The 18,082-nt window shown below is 41.1% G+C and overlaps 1 protein-coding gene across 8 annotated transcripts in view; it reads left to right on the top strand.

The window, feature by feature from the left end:
• The window catches only part of KIF13A (kinesin family member 13A), a 211,477-nt gene that overhangs the window by 38,304 nt on the left and 155,091 nt on the right, over positions 1 to 18,082 (top strand). The window lies entirely within an intron of this gene.

Raw genomic sequence — 18,082 nt, 5'->3', positions numbered from 1 at the left:
GTTCATCTTGGATATCCAAAAGATGTAGGGTAGTAATTTTTGTTCTGGTGTATATATTTGTTGTTTAATTGAATGAAATTAGGTTTGTGGGCAGCCCGGGTGGCTCAGCGGTTTAGCACCGCCTTCGGCCCAGGGCATGATCCTGGAGACCCGGGGTTGAGTCCCGCGTCGGGCTCCCTGCATGGAGCCTGCTTCTCCCTCTCTCTCTCTCTCTCTCTCTTTCTCTCATGGATAAATAAATAAAATCTTGAAAAAAAAAAAAAGAAATTAGGTTTGAGGCATATTGAACCCTGAAGGCAGTCATTCCACTCTTTTGGGTCTACATCTGAAGGACTTTAGTGTATATGCATCAGTTTGAAACTTCTCCCAAAAAGTGAGATTTTAAGAGAAAGTCAAAGTCCTAAAAAGTCTTGAATCACAAATCACCATGTGATTTCTCAGAAGATGACAGTAATAAAGACAGTGAAGCTTACTTGGGAAGTCAGGGAGTTTTTTTTTTTTAATACCCACAAATTAAAGCTGGATCAATCACCCTGTGTACTAATGTAATTATAGCCTGGGATGCCAAGTAGTGAGAAAAATCTTTAATAAGTATGTGATGATTGAGAAAGCATGTATTTCCAGCTAATGATTCTTTTGTCCGTCTATGCTGAGGATGATGCAGTAAAGTGATAAACATCAAGTTAATGTAGTTGAAGTTTTCAGAACTGTTGTCTGTTTTACCAAACTCATGGTTTTAACCAGTGCTCCCTGCCTTTCTATAACACAGTGGCTACAGTGAGTTGAGTGTCCAAGGACATCCCACTTGGATGCCCAAGAACTTCTACCTCTCCCTGCGGAGTTGTAAGCCACTAGGCATCAGTAATACTTGTTTTTAAGCTATGGAATTCAATGAATTATTATGTAAATTGATGAAGTATGAATGTAGAAAGAAACACTTTTTAAGAAAGAAATCAGTGAAGGTCACTTCTCAAAGTGTGATTTCCAGATCAACATCAGTACCTTCTGGGACCTTGTTAAAAATGCAGATTTCTGGGTCCCACTTTCTGAATCAGAAACTCTGGGGGAAGGGCCCAGAAATCTGTGTTTTATCATGCCCTCCAGGTGATCGTGAAGCATGTTAACATTTGAGAGCCCCTCTGCTAACAAATACTGCGGTTAAATTAAGTACAGGAAGGAGAGGATTAGAAAAGTATGGAAGGCTTCTGCACCCAATTTGTTAAAGATCTTTTAGTTCTTGATGCTCTTTAAAGAAACAGAAACCAAAAACTGATGCTGTGCCATGGTGTGGTTTACATAGAACTCCACTCAGCAGACTATTCTCAAAGATACGATCTTTGCCTAAGATCTAGATTGGTGAATGAATGAACTTTTGTATGATTTAAATGAACATAAACATGTTTAAACATACAGGTGTCAGTTTTTATGATTCCCTGATTTACTCTGCTTCCACTTACTGCCTGTCTGCCACAGCTAGTCCTGTAACAGAGAAGGGCTTTGGTTATCTTGATTAATCTAAGAACTGGGACTGTTAGGCCAATATGTGCTGGAAGATCCCGTCAGCCAGTGTCTGATCTGAAATACCTCATTTAATTCTTAAAACAACTTTTATGAGATGAGTACCCATTTTAGATGTGGGACAGAACTCAGATTTGAAGATTGTACAGATAATTAAACAGCACCAAAATTTAAACTAGGTGCACTGCAAGTCATTCTGCTGGCAGCATAGTCTAAGTGTTAGTGAATGGAAATATGTATGTTGATAGAGAATACCTTGCATCATTGAGTATAAAGAGAATAAGTAATTTGGTAAATACCAAATGGCGGGGGGGGGGGGTTCTGATTCTGACCATGGGTATCCCCATGCCCTCGTTTCCAATAACGTATATAATGAATAGTGCATACACCCCTTTTTCTAAATCACGTAGAGTGAGTTTCTGCTGTTTTTCACTCTGTATTGAGAATCAAAGCAAGAAACTAAAGCATTTGTTTGCCATAATAAAGTACCACAGACTGTGTGATTTCAATAACAGAATAGAACTTTATTTCTTATAGTCCTGGAGGCTAGATGTCTGAAATTCAGGTGTGGGTAGGGTGGGTTTCCTCTGAGGCTTCTCTCTGGTTTATAGATGCCTGTTGTGTCTCTGTGTCTTCACATGGACATCCTTCTGTGCGTGTCTATGTTAAAATCTCTTCTTGTTATAAGGACACCAGTCATGTTGGGTTAGGGTCCATCCTAATGACTTCATTTTAATGTAACTGCCTCTTTAAAGACCCCATCTCCAAATCTAGTCATGTTCTGAGGTACATGGGTTGGGGACTTCAACATAGGAATTTTTTGGTGGTGGTGGGGCATAGTTAAGCCTTTAATAAGCAACTAAGGTGTTTTTAGGTAATTAGTTTCACCAGAAGGTCAAGCTGTTTGATTTGAGATTTGAATGACCTTGACTTCTCTTTCTTTAATATAATTAGACCAGAGTTCATGGAATCAGGCTATTTGAATCCAAGTGAGAGCAAATCAGCTTCTTAATGGGTTTTAGGAGAGTAATATATTGGGTAGCAGTATAGATTCCATCCTTCACAGACCAATTAAAGCTTCTTTGATGATTTAGAATCACATATGTTAATCCTAGCCAATTAAAAAGTTTGTCATAAAAAACTGCTAACTTAAGGAATTCTTGTTATAGGGGAAAAACTTGTAGGACTTGAAATGCAAATAATCTTGTTTTTACATCAAGTTAATTACGCAGCCATTACTCCCCAGCCCTGCCTTCAGCTGTATTTTCCATACGCCCCTCCTAGGAGAGCTGCTCCTGAAAAACCCATCAGTTGTGTCTGGTAAGGGGCTTTGGAAGTTCTTGTTTAATTCTGCTGGTGCGTCTTGAAAGAGGAGAGAAACAGTGATTGCAAAGACAAAGCATGTATTTCCTAGGGTGGATTTTTGATCCCTAGCTAGGTTGAGTCAGTTAAATAACTCTTTATCCTTAATGAATAATTTGCATGCCAATTCCCTGTTACTTAGTGTGGCTTCTGGACCACCAGCATAAGCATCTCCTGGAAGCTTGTTAGAAATGCAGGATCCAGGGCACCTGGGTGGCTCAGTCAGTTAGGCGTTTGCCTTCTGCTTAGGTCATGATCCTGGGGTCCTAATATTGGACCTTATATCAGGCTTCCTACTCAGGGTGGAGTCTGCTTCTCCCTCTCCTTCTGCTGCTCCCCCTGCTTATGTTCTCTCTCTCTCTCAAGTAAATAAATAAAATCTAAAACAAAACAAAACAAAAGAATCCTAGTCCCCTTCCAAGATTTAGTAGATTGAAATCTATATATGTATATGTGTGTGTGTGTGTATATATATATATATATATTTTAAAGGCTTTATTTATTCATGAGAGACACAGAGCATGAGAGAGAGAGGCAGAGACACAGGCAGAGGGAGAAGCAGGCTCCATGCAGGGAGCCTGACGTGGGACTCGATCCCGGGTCTCCAGGATCACAACCTGGGCTGAAGGCGGCACTAAACCGCTGAGCCATTCGGGCTGCCCGAAATCTATATTTTAACAAGGTAATCAGCATATATATTCAGGTGTTTAGGAGCACTGCTCCGGCTGGTGCTAGTAGCAGGACTTTAAATTTTTATTAAAAAATATTCAACAGTGCATTTCCTCTCTGTTTTTTGTTCCAGTGTTCACCCTGGTTGGTCTAGGCAGACCACTGATGACCTCTGTCTGGTTCATCCCTTACCAATTACATTTCCTCATTTACAAATGAGGATATAAGACCTTAGAGCTGAAAGACTAAAGGAATAAACCATGCAGTGTTTTGAGAACAGTGTTGGGCACACTAAGTTCAGTCATGTGGGCTTTTGTTATTATTATTATCTTTATTAATTATTACCACTACTGTCACTGCTACTATACTACAGCCAAGCCAAACAGCAGCTGCTTAGTCTAGGAGGATGCCTACTGCAGAAGTGAATAATGAATGTTACTATTACTTCATGATGAGCAGTTCTCATCAGGAATACAAATGTCACACCAACCCACCAGATAATTTTCCTGAACTTAAATTTTTTTTTTTTTTTATTTTAAGTAGGTTCCACGCCCAATGTGGAGCTTGTACGCAGGACCTTGAGGTCAAGAGCTCTCTACCGACTGAGGTGCCCCAATTTTAAACCTCTTTTATTTTTTTATTTTTATTTTATTTTTTTAAGGGGTTAGTGGAAGAGAGGGAGAAGGAGGCAGAGAATCTTAAGCAAGTTCCACTCCCAATACGGAACCTGATGTGGGGTTCAATCTCACGACCCTGAGATGACCTGGGCCCAAACCAAGAGTCAGATGCTTATGCAACTGAGCTACTCAGCAACCCTTTTAAACCCCTTTTAAGCCCTCTTTGAAACAAACACAAAAATGTAACAAAATATTTGAAAGCTTAAAGGAGAAAAGATGCCCATGAGCCATCTATATATTTATTTTTTTCTTGCCTGTCCTCCATGCAGAAAGTAAAGAAGAAACTCAGGCTTTGTGTTTTAGTTTAGGAGTTCTTTGTTTAACAGAAATCACTGTGTCCCCAGCAGGAAAGCTCTTGGTTGGGAATAGTTGGGGTGTGTGTGTGTGTGTATTACGACTGGCAGTCTGGCAGCCTGGGCTCTGGTACTGTTTGCCATGGACGAGCCATGCTGACCTGGGCCAGGTACATATATGTGAAGTGAGATTGCAGTGGGTCATTGCTAGTGTTCTGTGATCCCACAAGTGTGTGTAGTATTCCAGGACAGCCCCTGTGAGATTTCATTTCCATTTCAAATGGTTAGACTCAGTCTCTCAAGAAGATTGTGTTCAATGATAGAAAGAGGGTTGAAAAAATAAGCTTGAGCTGGAATGGCTTTAAGGAGCTATTATAAATAAAAACAAATCAGATATAACTTAACATTTTTTTTGTTATGTTACAATGAAGTATATCATCACTGCTTTGCTGCATGTTGGATTTCAGATCTACTAAAACATCTGTTACAAAGTATGCACCAGAATGTTTTCTGTCTTCTTTGCAGGAAATATTGTTTATAGATGTCTTCTGTTGTTTTACTGTTGTTAATATGTAGCAGATGCATGGGAAGGAGGGCAGGGGAGAGGATGGTGAAAGCATCCTGGAGCACCTTAGAGTTTTTCCAAGATTTAAATTGGCTTCCCTTTGAATTTTTATTCTATTGGCACAAATAATGGAGGTCTTAAAGAAGAAGGAATTTGTGCCAACTTGCTCACATAGCAGTTGCATATATAATAGAGTTAAATGGCTCTTGTCTTTATCATCATGGGGTTTTTGACATGCAGGGCTATAAAAATTTCATGAGAGTGATTGACTACATTGAACTGGTTTTTTACAGAATGGGTAAATAAAAATTAACCGAGTATATCCCATGTGTAAAAACACTACCCTTTGTTTGCTGGGTAAGATGTAGCCTCCAAAGGAGTTAAAGAAACTTAACTTTAAGTTTCAAGATAATGATTCAAGGAAAACCTACATATGGCAAGAGGATGGAGGAAAGAGATTTTTTTCTTAAAGTATCATATTGAATCCATTACAGCTCAGAAAACTAAGATACTAGTTTCTGACATTTCAGTGATATTTAGTTGCCAAATTTCTAGGGGGGAAGATTAGTTAAAAGTTAATATTTCTTTATTCTTTGCATGAAGTTTATTTTATTTATTTATTTTTTTATAAAGATTTTATTTATTCATGAGATACACGCCCAAACACACACACACAGAGAGAGAGAGACAGAGAGAGAGAGAGAGAGAGAGGCAGAGGCAGAGACACAGGCAGAGGGAGAAGGAAGCTCCATGCAGGGAGCCTGATGTGAGACTTGATCCCAGGTCTCCAGGATCAGACCCTGGGCTGAAGGCAGGCGCTAAACCGCTGAGCCACCTGGGCTGCCTGCATGGTTTGTTTTAGATCAAGTCACCAGCATTATGTTTCAAGGCTGTCATAATAAGCTTTATTCTTCATTAGGGGTAGACTGACAAATTTCCTCATCTTATAGGACCAGTGTGTGTGTGTGTGTGTGTGTGTATATGTGTGTGTATATATATATCCTCTTCATGAAGACCTCTGTGATTTCTCTTCTTCTGGGGGCCGTCTAGACTTCAGGAGCACTTCTTACCTTTCTTACTGCATTTATTGCATTTTATGTTATTTTACCATGTTTGTATGCTGGTTTCATTATCATTCTTCCTTCCACCATCATTCCTTAAACAGATTTTTGTTGAACACCTATGTGTCAACTATGTGTCAGGTGTTTTCTAATTTTTTTTTTTTTTTTTAGATTTTATTTATTCATATGAGAGAGAGAGAGAGAGAGAGGCAGAGACACAGGCAGAGGGAGAACCAGGCTCCATGCAGGGAGCCTGATGTGGGACCTGATCCCCGGTCTCCAGGATCACACCCTGGGCTGAAGGCGGCGCTAAACCTCTGGGCCACCCGGGCTGCCCTGTTTGCTAATTTCTAATTGGATTGTAATCTGTGTGAAAGCAGATTGTCAGTTTTTACACTGCATAACTAATAGATGAATATCGATGCTTGAGATGCTGATGACCATCTCTAGAATTCTGTAATTTCACTTATCAGAAGCCTGAGCAAGTCACAAAGTTCTTTCTACATTTTAAAGGCACCTTTGCTTCCCATAACTATGTGAAGAGACCTTTTGTCATTTTTTTTTCAAACAACGCAATTAGACATACTGTGTCTTCAGGGCTGTGGCATAAGCTCTTCCAAGTGATATGCGACAGTTATAAGAAGAAACATCTATAGGGGATGAAGGAGTAAAATAGAGGTCACTGCTAACATCACTAAAGTCACAATGTAATCCATATTGAGAGTATGCTTTGTTGGATTTAGGACCAGCCAGTAATAATAGCCTTGGAATTACCAGAGACTTCCAGTTGCTGTTCTCCACTATGAGTTGTTGGTGGCCAATGTTGAATTCAGACTCTATTTTCCTTTCCTCTAGAAAGTTAGAAGTTTCTAGTTGCTGGTACCCATTTTTTTTTTCCTGAGGGGATGCAAACCCATACATAAATCTGCTTCCTAGAAATCCCATTATGCTGGTCAAAATGGATGATATGCTTTTTAAAATGATGTGTTAATATTATTAATTTTACTTGTGATACAGGCAGTTGAGATTGTTGCATTGCTGACTTTTGGGATGTTGGTTCACTTCCCTGAGACTCATCTCTATGAACTAGGGTAATAATAGCCACATTATAGGATTACTGTGAGTAAATGAAACAATATGTGTAAAATACTCAACACTGGGTGTGGCACAGAGTGCCTGCAACGCCTTCTATTTCCTTTTTCTTACAACATTGCTTGGGACGATGGCACATCAGATGGTGTATACATTTAAGCCTCTCAAAGATAGGAGACTTGTGGAGCATGGAGGTGGGGGAGATGAGGGGAGAGAGACAGAGACACGCCTTACTGCATAATTGCAAGTTTAGGGCAATGTTAGAAATGAATTTATCTTGCGACATCTGGGTGGCTCAGTCAGTTAAGTAATTCTTGGTTTCTACTCAGGTCATAATCTCAAGGTTGTGGGATCAGACCCTGCATCAGGCTCTGTGCTCAGCGTGGAGTCTGCTTGAGATTCTCTTTCCCTCTCTCCTTACTCCTCCCTCTGCTCATGCATGTGTACACTTTCTCACTCTCCAAAATAAATAAACCTTTCTTATTTATTCATTCATTCATTCATTCATTCATTTTTTAAAGATTTTATTTATTTATTCATGAGAGACACACAGAGAGAGAGGCAGAGACACAGGCAGAGGGAGAAGCAGGCTCCATTCAGGGAGCCCGATGTGGAACTCGATCCCGGGTCTCCAGGATCACGCCCTGGGCTGCAGGCGGCGCTAAACCGCTGTGCCACCAGGGCTGCCCAATAAATCTTTTTTTTAAAAATAAATGAGTAATTTATCTTTTTAAAAGCCTCATGTGGGCATGAGGCTTAATTTTAATTTGAGATAATTCAAATTCACTTTCCTTTGGGAGTTGCTGTGTAGTAATTCTCAACATCAGCTACATGTTAAAAATCATGTGGGTGCTTTATCTACCTATTTATTTTAATTTTATTTTATTTTCATGTGGGTGCTTTAAAAGAAATACTGTGTACAGGCCTGACCCCAGAGTTCTCAGCTTCTGATCACTTGATGAGGACAATACTAGATGCAGTTCTTTCCTCAGGGCTCCAGTGAGTACCCAGCTCAGCTGCCTGTAGGATTGTCTACCCAGGTTTCTCTGTATCCCCCTCCCCCAGAGAGTTGGAGCTGCGCCAAGGGTCAGTGGCACTGAATTTCCCTCACTGAGCCCCTGGGCACTCGAGGCTTTTCTGCATCCTACTGCCTTGGGCCTCAAGCTGGCTATCCTTAGCAGGAATTTATCTGCCAAGGACAGAAGGAGGTTATGCAGGGACCATTATTTTCTCAAAAAGAATAAATGTTTCTTTAGTATCTGTGATGTGTGTTCAGGAGAGGGACCAATTTAAAAGAAAAGATTACTAAGGCATTAAAATGTTCATTGTAGAAAATTTGAGAAATATAGAAAAGCATAGACAAGAAAAAAATGTTTTTTTTTTTAAAGATTTTTTTTTTTTAATTTGGGAGAGAGAGTGAGCAAGAGAGAAAGGCATAGGGAGAGGGAGACTCCCCACTGAGCAAGGAGTCCTACATGGGACTCAGTCTCAGGACCCCGAGATCATGACCTGAGCTGAAGGCAGGTGCCCAACCGACTGAGCCTCCTAGCTGTCCCTATGTATATTTCAATAATACACAATCCCACCATGTTGGTCTCTTAATGCCCTTCCATCTCCTGCCAGGTAAATGGTGAAAGTAATATCCAAGTTGCTGTTACTCTTAGAGTCACAAGAAGTCTGGAGTTCCAGGTATAAAGAAACTTGCTTCAGGTATTGCAGCTAATAAGCCAGTGGAGGATCCACCTGACTGCAAGGTGGGGGGCTTCTCATCCCCGTGAGACCAATATATTTATATTTGTGTATTTCTTAAATAAAATTGGTCACATTCTATGTTACAGTGGCCATATTTATGACATGCAGTTAGCACAGGAGTATTATTTTTAGGGGTATCTGGCTGGCTCAGTTGGTAGAGCATGCTGTTCTTGATCTTGGGGTTGTGAGTTCAAGCCCCACGTTGGGAGTAGTTAACTTTAAAAAAAAGTATTATTTTTAGATGCTGCCTTTTTTTTTTTTTTTTTTTATAATGACGTTACTGGGGAGTCTGTGTTTATGATATTAGAATACACTTGCCAGAATGTTTCATTTGACTTTCTGGCTGTGGAAGCGTGTGGTAAATTCAAAGTTTCTGACTTAGGAATGAGGCAGTATTGGTCGTCTCCAGTCCCTGGCAAGCAACTAGTTTAGGTTTCTCCCATGACCACCTGCAAGTGAGTGGGTGCTGCAAGTATGGGTCCTCCACTCCCACCCCCCCAGGGGCGGCGCTTTAGGATTTGGCTAAGTCCAGCACCCCTGGCCATCAGGCAGGAGTGACCAAAATATGACATCCTTTACAATTACAAAGAAAATCTGCCCTGGATTTTATAGAACTGTTTCCTCTTTTTATTCTTTTCCTCTCAAATGCTAAAAATAAATAAATAAAAATCAACCCTCAATGACACAATTTAAATGGACCTGAGTTATAAAAAGCAGCCCTCTTTGTTTATAAGAGAAAATATAACTCTCAATCTTATGTTTCCATAGTTACATTGCATTGTAATAAGATAAAAGTCCAAGTAAAGGATAGATCTGAAAGGCACCCCAGGAGCTGACGGAGATAAATGGTTATAAAGCTGCTGTGCCAGGTCTTTAGTCAGGAGCTGGGCAGGCAGGTAGAACTGGTTGAAAATTCCCATTGGATAGAAGAAAGGCATTTTTAATGCTTTGTGTTGAAGGTAAAAATGGATCAAGGAAACTCTGACTGCGGCTTCTGTGTTGGAAGTTTATATTTCACCGATACCTACAAAGACAGTGTGCTAGAGTAATTCCTTCTGGAAATATATGAAATATCCACCCCCCTCAACCCCTCCCCATGAAGGAAATCAAGTGAAATTTGTTTATTTATTTTTAAACTTTCTATTTATTTATTCATGAGAGACACAGAGAGAGGCAGACACACAGGCAGAGGGAGAAGCAGGCTCCATGCCGGGAGCCCGATGCAGGACTTGATCCTAGGACTCCAGGATCATGACCTGAGCCAAAGGCAGATGTTCAACCACTGAGCCACCCAGGTACCCTGGAGATCAGTAGACTTTGAAACCTAAATTGCTGGTTTGATCATTCTTTTTTTTTTTTTTAAAGATTTTATTTATTCATGAGAAGAGAGAGAGAGGCAGAGACATAGGCAGAGGAAGAAGCAGGCTCCATGTAGGGAGCCTGACATGGGACTCCATCCCAGGCCTCCAGGATCGCGTCCTGGGCCAAAGGTAGATGCTTAACTTGCTGAGCCACCCAGAGATCCCTGGTTTGATCATTCTGATTTCTACTACTTTTTTGCTCCCATTCATTTCATTATTTTCTTATTCCAAGTATCTTGGAGACTTCAGGCTGAGTGTGTATTTTGCTTGCCTCCAACTTTTAATTCATTTTGCTTATTTAAACTACATTAATTAAAAAAAAAAAAAAGAACATCGGTTACTTTGTGGGTGTTTGTAGTTGGATTACTTGAGAGGACCCAGAGTTGGGGAGGGGTGCTGAACTGGTACCTGGTAACAGAGAAGCCAGCAATGATACTTTTTATTTTATTTTATTTTTTAAAGATTTTATTTATTCATTCATGATAGACAGAGAGGGAGAGAGAGGCAGAGACACAGGCAGAGAGAGAAGCAGGCTCCATGCCGGGAGCCTGATGCGGGATTTGATCCCGGGACTCCAGGATCATGCCCTGGGCCAAAGGCAGGCGCTAAACCACTGAGCTACCCAGGGATCCCTGATACTTTTTATTTTAAAGGTTTGTTGTTGTAGTTTTTCCGCAGTGAAACCAGGCAGCTGAAGCATCCAGATTGCTTTATTTTTGTTTTGTTTTCTAAACTTGATGTGATCTGGAGAAAGGGTGAAATGAAGATTTGGTATAAAAATTTCTTTTTTTTTTTTTTAAAGATTTATTTATTTTTATTTATTCATGAGAGAGAGAGAGAGAGAGGCAGAGACAGAGACACAGGCAGAGGGAGAAGCAGGCTCCATGCCGGGAACCTGATGTGGGACTCGATCCTGGGATCCCAGGACCCACCCTGGGCCAAAAGCAGACGCTAAACCGCTGAGCCACACAGGGATCCCCCGGTATAAAAATTTCAAATAGTCAGGGCACCTGGGTGGCTCAGTTGGTGAAGCATCTGCCTTCGGCTCAGATCATGGTCTCAGAGTCCTGGGATCAAGTCCACATGGAGCTCCCTGCTCAGTGGGGAGTCTGCTCCTGCCCCAGCTCATGCTCTCTCTCTCTCTCTCTCTCTCTCTCTCAAATAAATAAAATCTTACAAAAATAATTTCAAGTAGCAATTCATAATCTCCATATAAAGAGTTGTTATGGATTGGAGACCAGCCTCTCATGTATTACCTTTAACTAGCTCCTCCTTGGTGGATCAGTGTAAATGTACCAACCGCTCTGAATATAGTCATTGGTGTGCATTTGCACGGCTCTCAATAAACCTTAGAGATGAGCTTATGCTCGTTTCTGGAGACGGACCTAAAGTTTCATGGACTCTCTCCTGTTTGACCATATCACGGTTCGCCCTGCTGTGTTCTGTGTGATGTGCGAGAACTTCAACACCACTGAAGATGTTTTTAGAACTTGAAGCAGGATTTCGGGCAGGCCATTGTTAAGGTTCTACCATTTGTGGAGCTGTTGATCTCATTGATCGTCATTTCCTTAGAAGTCTCCTTTGTAGAAGAAGACTTGTCTAGATCACGAGAAACCCAAAGGTATTTTCTGTGTGATTAAAAAAACCACCAGTTTCCCTCTAATCAGGGGGAGGATATAATTCATTATCTGTATCATCAAGTTAAAGAGACATATTAATAAAAATAAACTAAACTAAAATAGGGGCCCCTTGGTGGCTCGTTGGTTAAGCATCTGCCTTTGGCTCAGGTCATGATCCTGGAATCCTGGGATTGAGCCCCACATCGGGCTCCCTTCTCCTCCTCCTGTGTCTCATATTAAAAAAAAAAAATCTTTAAAATATAAAATAAAATAAAATAAAATATCCAAAAGTAAAACCCCAGGTTGGAAAACCTGGTTACTGACTGAATTACTGTCTTAAGAAGAAGCATATACAGTTTCTTCTCTTCTTTTTTTTTCCTGTGATTAGTTCCAGGAAGTATCTGCTCTGAGTCAAAAGCAGGATTCTTCATCTTTTTCACATAAAATGTATTATAAGCCTGGTTTTATTTTCAGAGCCAGGTCCTGGTGGTTATAGTTCCATTCCTTCCTTCAGCTTTCTGTTCTTTGAAAACAGTCCTCCCCAGGGCCCATCCTCATTATTTTCCCACCCAGGTATTGATTGCACCTGTGTTAGCAGGGACTGCTACTGGAGATAGTTTTCCAGAGTCCTCCTTTCTTGAATTGTGTATGACATTAGGCCACAGCAGGAACAACAGCCACAGAAAAATAAGATTTTATTGAAGAGTCAAATCAAAGAGCTTTCTCTAAATGAAACTCTTAATTATGTCGCATCATCTCATGGTAGGGAGAACAGTCAAATTATGGATGGGGAAAATGTTCATGAGGAAAGGTATGTCCTGTGGTGTTTTCCTAGTTACCTGTCAGGGGAAATAATGGTGTCATCAATTTTGGTCCTGGCACGTGGATTCTCATAGTATTAAATTGCTGTTACTATTACTACAGGTGGAGTGGTTGCTTTCTAAAGAAACAAAGTCTGCCATTAAAGCAAAACAAAACAAAAACTTGAAGAAACAGCTGTTTTCATAACCCACATACACAGAATACTTCACCACACAGTTTTTGTTTTCAAGGAGGATAGCCTCTGAGTAAAGCTGTGAATTCTGTGGTGCGGCCTGGGTCTGGTGAGCCCCTCTGTCCATCCCCCGGGTCATCTCTCCTCATCCAGGCTGCTTTCCCCCTCCTGGTGTCCACTGACCGTCCACACTCCCCGCTTCCTGTGTTGAAACACAAAAATGTTGGATGATCTGATGGTCTTCTTCAGCAGATTTCGTGCCTTACCCAGAGCTTTTATTTAAAGTGTTCCTTCTGTTTAAGACTTAACCATTAGGACTTTTACTGGTCACTTATTATGTGGCTGTTTCCTGTGCTAGGTTTCTAATGGTCTCGTAGGGTAGATGAAGTGTATCATTTTATGACAGGAGGGCCGTAAATCTCAGCCTAAGTGATTTGTTGGAAGCCATGTAGCTCAGAAATGGAGGTGCTCCCTCTTGAATCCAGATCCTCTCCTGACCTGTAGCATTGAGTCTTTCCTTGGAGCACCTTTGCCTTTGATTTCAAGTCATGGGTTGCAGAGTTGCCCTTTGAAAGGTGTTGGTGTTGTAAGCAGGATGGTGAGTAGCCTCTGCTAGGATTTAGGACTAGCATGCCCACTTAACTGATTCAGTCTGTTGTCTGCCTCTTGGTGACCCCAGGTCAGGCAGGTACATATTTCATGTTTCCTAACACATATGTTACATTTTAATGAGGTCTCCAGACCACAGCCGCCTCTTATGCTCTACTTCTTGAGTAGAGCATTCATTCCATATTACTCTTCATATTATTATTCATAGCTAGTACATATAGATAAAAATTGTTCTATGTGCTTTACGTAATCATCGTAAAGCCCTATTAATCCCATTTTCTAAATGAGGCAACCAAGGCTCAGTAGAGTTAGGTAGTTGGCTTGAGCCCCCCAGCTGGTTGGTGGTAAGACGGGCGGCAGGACGTGCAGGCTCTCATCCACATGCAACCCCTTTCCCCACGGTGCCTTTCATCCTCTCCCTGCTCTTCCGTGTCTAGCTCTACTGGTGCAGTTTCTAACAAAGAAGAATGCAGCTGGAATGTACTCTTTTTGTCATTGAGAGGAGAGATCGCTGTTCAATAAATCCTTTACAGATGCTATAAAGTCTTATACCTGTCTGTTCTGGGGTTTCCTTGGCTGTCATCAGGGGACAGCTTTTAAAGCCATCTTCTCTAATCATGTCACTTGTAGAAGAGGAAACCGAGACCCACAAATGTTCACCAGTGTGCCCGAGGTCACCAAGCTTTTCTCTTGTATAAAGGAATAATGGTATATTTGAGATACTACTATTTTACCGTGAAGTGATTTTATTTTCCCCCAGTTGAGCTTTTTGGATAACCTTGAACAAATAAAAAGCTTGACTTTTACCTCTGATTCATGTATGCTGTTGTGGTTTCCATGGGGCTGGCAATGATTTTCAAAAGGTATGGATTCCAGAGCTCGAAAAATAATTTGTCAAAGTTAAACACACCCTCCAGGGGACTTTGGTGCTACCGACTCCAGTTTTCTTCTCTCTTGGACCTCACGGATGTCCTCCTTGCTTTGATCCTCACTCTGTTATCAGAGTCACAGCCCCTGGGCCTGTATGCAGGCTTCCAGAGCTTGCATTGCTTGTCTCAAATTTGTGCAGAAGTGGTCTGCTGTGGTGGGGCAGGGGTGACACGTGTAAGATGATTTGGGTGATTGTCCCAGTCTGTGCAGCTCAGTGGGTCAGGAAGCTCTTCGCTGGCGCCAGCATGTTGGATAGCAAAGGCAAGTGTCTAAGGAACAATTTCCTTCCCCCCCGCCCCCAAGTAGATTCATGGACAGGATGGAGAAGCTAATACAGATGTTCCCTGTGTTTTTTCCAAAGGACATCTAAAAACCTTATATAACCACTCAGAGATTTCTAGAAATGGATTTTGTTAGGTACCCACATTGCAAAGTGACTTATGTAGGCAACCGTCCATGTTTTAGTTTGGGTGACTCTGTTGTTTAATTGCATCTGTTATATGAACCATTTTGTGATACTCTTCACTATGCCGAAGATATTCAGGCATACTATAGAGCATGTATGCAGTATTTAGGTAGTTTCCAAAATGTAAGCTTGATGCCAAATATGAATTAATTTTTTTTTAAAAGATTGTATTTATGCATTTGAGACAGGAGAGAGAAGAGCACACATGCACAGGAGTAGAGGGGAGGAGCAGAGGTAGAGGGAGAAGCAGACTGCTAAGCAGGGAGCCCCTAGTGGGGCCCCATCCCAGGACCTGGAGATCATGACTTGAGCTGAAGGCAATCACTTAACCATCTGAGCCACTTCGGGTGCCCCTAATTTAAAATTTTATACAGTATGTACACCACGACCCCACTGTTGAATGGGGGGAAGGTATATAGGTGTGTATATAGCATATGCTAGTGGTTCTCAAACTTTGGCACATATGAGAAACATCTGGAGGGCTTGTTAAAATACAGATAGCTGGTCCCACCCATAGAATTTCTTATTCAGTAGGTCTGGGTTGGTGTCTGAGAATTTGCTTTTCTAACAGGTTATCAGATACTGATGATACTATTCTAGGGAAGAGAAGCATAGGAAAAAAGTCTGTGAGGGTAATTCAACATAATGTTAATAGCAGTTATCTCATATCTGAGTAATGGGATTATAGGGGCTCTTAATTTTTTTTTTATACTTTTCTGTTTTTTTTTTTTAACTAGTGAGTATTACTATTATCAGAAAAAACAGCATTTAAAAATTCTTTTAGTTTCTAGTACTTCTATTCTCATGAACACATGTAGGTTTGTTTGTTTGTTTGTTTTTGAAGTAGGCTCTGTGTCCAAGATGAGGGCTTGAACTCATGACCCCAAGATCAAGAGCTGCATGTTTTACTGAGTGAGCCAGCCAGGCACCCCCACGCATAGTTTCTATTGTCTAATCTTATACTACTGCCATTATAAAAACAAATCTTCAAGAAATCAGTGTTTTGTGTTCCTTGTTTTTATTTTGTCCTCCCATGATGTGAGCTTTTAGAAGGGCATATTTGTCACATGGAGTTATTTCTGTCATAAATACATGGTAGGTGTTCAGTAGGTTCTCAACAATGTAATTTGTTAGAATATGAGATACTTTTATGCCACATGACTTAAGGCCCCAAGAGATCCTATATCATTAATACTAGTTGTATTTGCTATCCCTTTGGAAGAGGAAAGTCTCCTCAGAATCTCAAAGATGAGTAAAGAATTTGTCTAAGGCAACAAAATAAGTCAGGAACTAAATGGGAATCCAGCTCTCATGGCTTCAGAATTAATCAGCCAACCACCGATCCAAAAAAAACAAAAAACAAAAAACAAAAAACCACACACTTGGCACTGAACTAGCACTTTATCACATAATAGGCCCCTCTTAGCCTGGCCCTTCTAGTTTTAGGAATAATATGTGTGTAACAGCAGACATGAAAATCAAAGCCTTAAGAATGTAGTGTTTTCCCATAAAAGAGTGTTGTGCATATATGCGTGTTTCATTGACATTTTAGGAAGACCTTCTTCTCATTGGAAATAAATTCAGCTGTTGGCTAGTTGAGAAAACAGGACTTAGAATCCAGAGAACTAGTTTCTAGGTCTGATTCTATAGGCAAGTTACTTAGCCCCTTGGATTAAGCTCTGGTGTGTGAAGGGGAACATCAGCCCTGTGGAGCTCTTGACAGTCACAGTGATCAAGGAGCCAGTGCTCCAAAAAGCAAGTTGGAAACATACAAAAATAAGCCCTATTAAAACTCTTAAGGCAGGGACTCCTGGGTGGCTCGGCCAGTTAAGCTTTTGACTCTTTGTTTTGGCTCAGGTTGTAATCTCAGGGTCCTGGGATTGAGCCCCACGTCAGTCTCCTTGCTCAGTGAAGAGAGTCTGCTTTTCTCTCTCTCTGCCTCTGCTCAGGCTCCCTCTTCCTTTCTTTCTCTTTTCAAATAAAATCTTTTTTAAAAAGCCTCTAAGGCAGTGTTGTGATCTGAACAGTGGAATCACTGCAATCCCTTTCTTTCCCACAACCCTGTGTGGCATCTTATGGACATTTACGTAACTCTGGTCCTTCTGCTTTGGAGAAGGTTATGGCCAAGTTTGGCGGACTCAGGTTCGTGTCTGCCCTCCATCCTACACTCTCCCCCCCCCCCCCCCCCCCCCCCCCCCCCCGCAAATTTGGCAGTAACACCTCTCTATGAACTCTGAGGTCAGACAACTTCAGGAAAAGCAGGATAGTTTCTTACCAGTGTTTTTCCTGATGACACCATACCTCCTTTCAAAGGACGGTGTCTCCAGGAAATTAAAGTAGTTACAGTCTCTATGGAAATTCATGAGTCTGTTGGATAAAAGAATGATCTCTTACCTGAGGAATTTGTCACTTCATTGTTCACTGCCTCTGTTAGGAAGGGCAGGAGGTCTCCCTTGTAAGCTCTTAAGAACTTCACAGTTCCAACTAAACTGACGCTTAATTCACCAGCTTCCAGAGTCCATACTCTGTGTGATTGATGTATATGGATGGCAGTTTCAATATAAAGTGTGGTTTTTTCCAGGGAAGGGATAACTTTGCTCTGCTTTCTAGTTCCCATGACACCTGTCCAAGGTTTGGCTCCCTGTTCATTCATTTTATCTGTCATAGGGCCAAAGATTAGTATGTTTCACAAATGGCATCATCTTTTTGAATATCACAGGGAGACTGTAATCTCATTTTTAGTTCTTTTTCTGTGACTTAAGGTTTCATGAGTCTCATGGAACAGTCCTCTTACTTGTCAGCTGTCCTTCAGCTGAGCACTGTCTTGAACCTTGATTGAGACACACCTGCAGTGCTTCCTGCCAGAGAGGAGCTCAGAAAGGTCAAACCAGCCTCCTGGAATACAGTTTTTAGCCTAAAAGGTACTTTATTGTAGTCTTTGCGAAGCAGTTAATGATTCAGAAAATTAATCTTGAGAGTCTTGTACCTTATTCTTGAAGGGCCCCTTTGTTTGTTGGAGAAATTCTTTTCTTTTGAGTTACTGCTTGTGTCATGAGCTCGTTCTGGAATGCTCACACGATCAAATTGTTTGTAATCTTGTGTTTCGCTTTTATG

Source organism: Canis lupus, chromosome 35 (assembly GCF_011100685.1).
Source record: "Canis lupus familiaris isolate Mischka breed German Shepherd chromosome 35, alternate assembly UU_Cfam_GSD_1.0, whole genome shotgun sequence".
Lineage (NCBI taxonomy): Eukaryota > Metazoa > Chordata > Mammalia > Carnivora > Canidae > Canis > Canis lupus.
Note: the sequence above shows the minus strand (reverse complement) of the source record. Positions and strands in the feature narration are given on the sequence as shown.